Below are 6,056 nucleotides of genomic sequence, written 5' to 3' on the forward strand. Positions count from 1 at the left end.
GCTGGATCATACGACCCAGATAGACGCCATTCTCAACTCTTTGTCTCCGTCCTTCAATTCGTTTATAATGAATAAGCTAAATGTCAGCATTTAGGAACTCAGCAATATGTTGCAGAGGGCCGAAAAACTGATAAAGAAGGATGACCCCCAAGCCATGCTTGTTGAAGTTGGCAAGTCGGGCAAAGAGGAAGCCCCAGAAGAAGGCCACCAAACCCAAGAAGTAGAGGAAAGATAAGGCATCGGATGCCTGTCACTTCTGCAAGCAGACCGGCCATTGGAAGAGGAATTGTCCTCAATACCTGGAATCCAAGAAAGGTAATTTCGAATCTTGTGTCATAAAACCAATTTGTTGGTAGCTTCTATGTCCTGGTGTATTGACTCTAGGGCTTCAACTCATGCGTGCAACTCACTGCAGGGGTTCAAGGTAAGCAGAAGGCTGAGTGATGGAGAAGTAACGTTTTACTTGGGGACTTCTGCAAGTGTTGTAGCTGCGGCCATAGGAACTGTAGAGTTAATTTTTAGAGAAGGAATAATTGTACTTAAAGATTGTCTTTATGTACAGAATTTGAGAAAAAATTTGATTTCTGTCTCAAAACTGTGTGCGGATGGATATTATGTCTTCTTTAGTAATACGATTACTATCAAAAGAAACAACAAATTCATTGCATATGGGGAACTGGAGAACGGTCTCTATGTTCTGCATCCTTCTCTAGAAACTAACATAACCGAAACTACATCGGCTGATATCCCCAAGAAAAAAACCCGTGATACAGTTAATCCCACGTGCCTATGGCATTACCAACTTGGCCATATCAGTATTGATCATATCACAAGGTTGGTAAAGGATGGTCCTTTGGATCTTCTAACTGTAGAAGATCTTCCCACTTGTGAGCCTTGCCTTTAGGGCAAGATGACAAAACGACCATTTAACGGTAAGCCTGAAAGATGTACAGGCACGCTTGACCTTATACATACTGATGTATGTGGTCCCCTGATTGTTAGGACACGTAACCAGCACGTGTATTTCATTACATTTACCGATGACTATTCTCGCTATGGTTACATGTACCTAATGAGACACAAGTCCAAATCCTTTGAAAAGTTCAAGGAGTTCAGACAAGAGGTCGAGAAACAGTTAGGGAGAGAAATTAAGGCCCTTCGATCAGATCGAGGAGGCGAATATCTCTCTGACGAATTCAGGGACTACTTGAAGGTCAACGGGATAGTATCACAATTGGCTCCTCCTGCTACACCACAGCTTAACGGTGTTTCAGAGAGGAGGAATAGGACCTTATTGGATATGGTCCAGTCACTTCTCGTACACTCAGAGTTACCCACATCCTTTTGGGGATACGCATTAGAGACTGCGATATACGTGTTGAATCGGGTTCCAACCAAATCGGTTCCGAATACTCCATACGAACTTTGGACCGGAAAGAAACCAAGTGTCAAACACTTGAAGATTTGGGGTTGTCCTGCGCACGTTAAAAGAACGAGTGTGGACAAGTTGGAATCCAAGACCAGTCGTTGCATATTCATAGGCTACCCAAATGGCTCTGTGGGTTACCTATTCTATGACCCAAGTGAGTAGAAGGTGTTTCGCAACCGAAATGCACAGTTCTTGGAGAATGATTATATCCTGGACACCCATCATCAGGAAATAGTTCTTGATGAGGAGAGCTCAGGAGCAGTGGGAGGTGTCCCACAGGTTCCAGGTATTTACCAACCTAGAAGATCTACTCGGGTATCCAGGCCACCAGTCTGTTTTGACTATGACCAGGATAGTTACCTAGTGGAAGCCTTGACTAGTGAGGAGGATCCTGTGACTTATGCGGAAGCTATGTTACACATAGATTCCTTGAAGTGGGTAGATGCCATGAGAGCTAAGATGGACTCAATGGAGACCAATGGAGTCTGGACTCTAGTAGATCCGCCCTCGGGGTAAAAGCATTTGGTTGCAAATGGATCTATAAGAGGAAGAAAGGCCCCGATGGTAAGGTTGAGACCTACAAAACTCGTCTGGTGGCGAAAGAGTATACTCAGAAAGAGGGCATCGATTATGAGGAAAGAGTATACTCATAAAGGGTTCGGTGCGTTGGATGAACACTGTTGATTCTGCTCCAACATTCACTATGTCATCTTCAGTGGGAGCGGTCTTTGGAGTCTTTCTTTGGGCATGAACACCTTCGTTGGGAGATATTGTTTCTCCGTATCAGGTATATCCCTCTCCTGTTTCTCGTTTCAGATCTGGTTCGATTTAGGGTTCAAGATTGATCCTTGAAAATGCAGATTTTCTAAAACCGGGAATGTGATTCTCAGATAAGGGGAGAGGAAATTTTTAAAATTTTTCCCAACCTTCCTACAGGGTTCAGCCATCCATATGATGGATCTCTCATCCCTTCACTCTGAACAAAGTGTTGAGGTCTGATTAGACAAATAGAGTCGAGATGATTGGGATCAATGGCTGATAAGTTCAGGTTAACAAGACTTGCTGAAATATAATCTTTATTTGATAAATGGTCAAATGAGGTAATTTTGGAATTAAATTTGGTGGGTTGGCATTTTTGAACGTACTGAATCTAATGGAAGTGGTGGATCTTTGATCATATGTGTTAGTTAACAGGTTTAGTTCAAATCATAGTCTTAGCTTATGGTTTTCCAATCAACAAGAGGGCCTAAAATGGAATTTTACTTTTTCAATGGTCAAATGAAGGTGTTAGGTCATGAAATCTAACGTGTTGGGGTTTTTTGGGTCTTCGAACACAGTGAAAAGGTATGATTAGTCATATGAAGTTGGGATGACAGGTGATAAGCTCTAATTAATGAGATTTGTTAAGATAGGATCTAGGCTTGATGGAGAGTCAAACAGGGGAATTTTGAGCTACAATTTGGTAGGTAGCCATGGATTAGGGAATGGAGGCAAGTGGATGGTTTTGATCTGAGAAAGATACGGTCGATCTTGGTAATCATTTAGGGTCATCAAAATGGGATCTTGACGTTTTTTGCAGTTAATCATTATAGATTTGTTATAGGATTCGCTTGTTGATTATTTCCTAGTGATCTTGGGGTGATAGATATGCTGGATTTGATTTTGGTGGAATTGGAGTTTCAATATCGCATAGATCGGGGCCGTTAAAAATGAAGTTGGCGTGATGATCGGTGAATCTATGAAAATTGACGTGTAACTAAGTTATAGTTTTCCAAGTTCGGGGATAATATTTTATCGGATTTTGATTTTGATCTCAAGGTTGTTTTGTCTTGTGGATTGTGTTAAATGAGGGCATTTTGGGTTTTGGAAAGTCTCAAGTTGATCTGGTTGTGTTTCTAGGTTTTTGGGATCTAAGAGGGGGGGTACAAAGAAGTAGGTTGAAGGGACCGAGCAAAAATTGCGTGCTAATATTGCTAGAAGCAATGCTTTCTTGTTTGGTACCATTTTCTCAGAAAAAAAACATTGCTCTAGAACATGCCTTAGAAATCGGAAAAGTGTGGTCTGGAGCAATGCCAATGTTTTCTAGGAAAACAGTGTGTTGCTTCCAATAATGCAATGGCATGGCATCAATGTGACATCATCTCGGACGTTGGATAATAAGATCAATATTGAAAACATTGCTACCAACACTGGTACCAAACAAAACCAGTGTGGTTTTCTCAAAAAACGCCTATGTTGCAGCACCGGTTTCAAGCACCATTTTCTATGAAAACTATGCTTACAACTCCATATGCCCAACACCATTTTTCTTAGAAAATGGTGTGATGTTTCCAGTAATGCCAAACACCTACGTAAATAAAGGCTTAAAGCTTTTTGTTATGTAGTCATTTTGAAGAAAACAAACACAAGCTAGATGCTCCACTATGGAATGAAAACTTGGGTAATCTCCCAATCTCCCATCAATTAGACATTCATTACTTAAAGAATGTTGAGAATGTTAATCACCACTTTCTTTCTTGAATAGTTGAGCCTACACATTGGTAATATCGAAATACTCTCTCCCTTCCTTTTGAGTATCATTCTCTCTCCCTCTTGATACCATGGATGTATTCAAGAACAACATACTTGCTCCTTGTACAAACGGGAAAGATTATTTAGAAGTATACAATGGTGGGAATCCTATGGAGTGTTTAGAATGAAATAAATGCTATTATTTTCAACAAGCAAAGCTTGTTATAGTACTGACCCTATTGCAATGAGGGTACCCTATTGGATTTCCACACATTCAACTTAAAAGGGGTCTTCATTGAATCTATTTTGCATTGGTAGCAAGTAGTAGTTGGCTTTTCACACCAAATTGGACCTATATAGGATTTGATTGCTTAATTTGTACCCCAATTACGAAGAGTACCCCAAATGTCTGGATTCAACATGGATCCCATTATACAGGACTGTATTAATTAGTACCCCAAATACAAAGAGTGAAATGGTCATTTAACCCCTATATCTTGTGATTTAGGATTGATAATCTTTCTTAGTTTTTGAAAACTAAGAAAAGTTATTGAATCCATAGGTAAATAAATTAAATTATACTATAATCAATTTGTCTATCAATGTCAAAATATGCATTATAATATCAGTAACCTAAGTATGAATAGTGAAATGGTGACTTAACCCCTACACCTTGTGTTTTAGATTTTGGAACTTTTCTCAGTTTTTGAAAACTAATAATTTAAACTAAAATTTAATCGAGTTTGCCATCAATACCCAAATATACATCATAATGGTTAGTAACCCAAGTATAAAGAGAGAATTGCACTTGGTCCCTATATTTGTAGTCTTCTGATTTATTAAATTTCAATTTCTATAATATATAGCTAGATGTTCAAATTGCATTCTAACATCTTATATTATGTTTTTTCTTTGATTTTTTTTTCCAGTAATGAGTATTGAAATATTTACATTTTTTGTTAACTCTGCGAGCAAATGGTGTTGTCATGATAACAATATGGAATATGTTGGTGGTTATGATCATCATGTGTGCAATGTAAACAAAGTATTAGTAAACTATGCAAACATTGTTGAAAAATTTGGAAAGTTATGTGGCATACCAAATGGTTATGTAATGACTATAAATTACAAGATATTTGGATGGGAGCTACATGAATATATGGGGACAATTACTTGTGAAAATGACAATGATATCATGTTCAACATTCATGGGGATTTGCACGAAATTGTTTTCTTTTTAAAATGTGGAGAATGCTTGTGATGATGATGGACAAGGGTATGAAGATGATCATTAATATGATGTCAACTTGGAAGAGGAAGGGAATGGAGCACATGAATTTGCTAAGTTCAATGAGAATGATTGTGGTGTTAGGATGCAACCATGCGATGATGATAATGGATTATCTGATTATGAACCAACAAGCGATCATGAAAGCTCCATAGAAGATGGCAATTTACCGAACATAGTATTTTGTATATGTGTTAGATAGTGTATATACTCTCAACTGCAATTGATGTATTATACATAATTTATTATATAAAGGAATATTCATTTCATGTATCATTTGGGTTCTACTAAAATACCCTTGGTTCATATTAATATTATGTATGAGACCACACAATTAATTTAATATGGACTTGAATCTTTACAACCAGTGGATACATTTAGGGAAGTCCATCCTGGAAAGGTTGTCATTTTCACACTGCCCAAGTTTGTAAAGCAGTGGGCATCAACTGCTTGAGTTGTGACTTAAGGTGTAAGGTGAGTGTTTATAAAAAAACATTGAATTGGACCGATCCAAACATGTTCTTAGACTTTATGATAGGTGAAACAACTGGGTGTTGCTCTTAATCCCTGGACTTGATATTGATATTGGATCGAGTATCAGACTTGTCTGTCTATGATATACCAATAAGTGAGACACTTCTGAGGTCAAATATCTGGGTATGTTTTTAGGACATAGATAATACTTTGTACAACTTCCTCTTTTAACTCTTGGTGTTGGAAGTTAAACACCATGTAATAATGACAAAGAGGGAAAAGTCATTTCTTTAATGTGGTGTCAAGTATTTTTAGCAAAGAGATTAATTGCAAGTGATTAATTGGGTTGCATTG

The sequence above is a fragment of the Nelumbo nucifera genome, chromosome 4 (assembly GCF_055504915.1).
Source record: "Nelumbo nucifera cultivar China Antique chromosome 4, China Antique-T2T, whole genome shotgun sequence".
Classification (NCBI taxonomy): domain Eukaryota; kingdom Viridiplantae; phylum Streptophyta; class Magnoliopsida; order Proteales; family Nelumbonaceae; genus Nelumbo; species Nelumbo nucifera.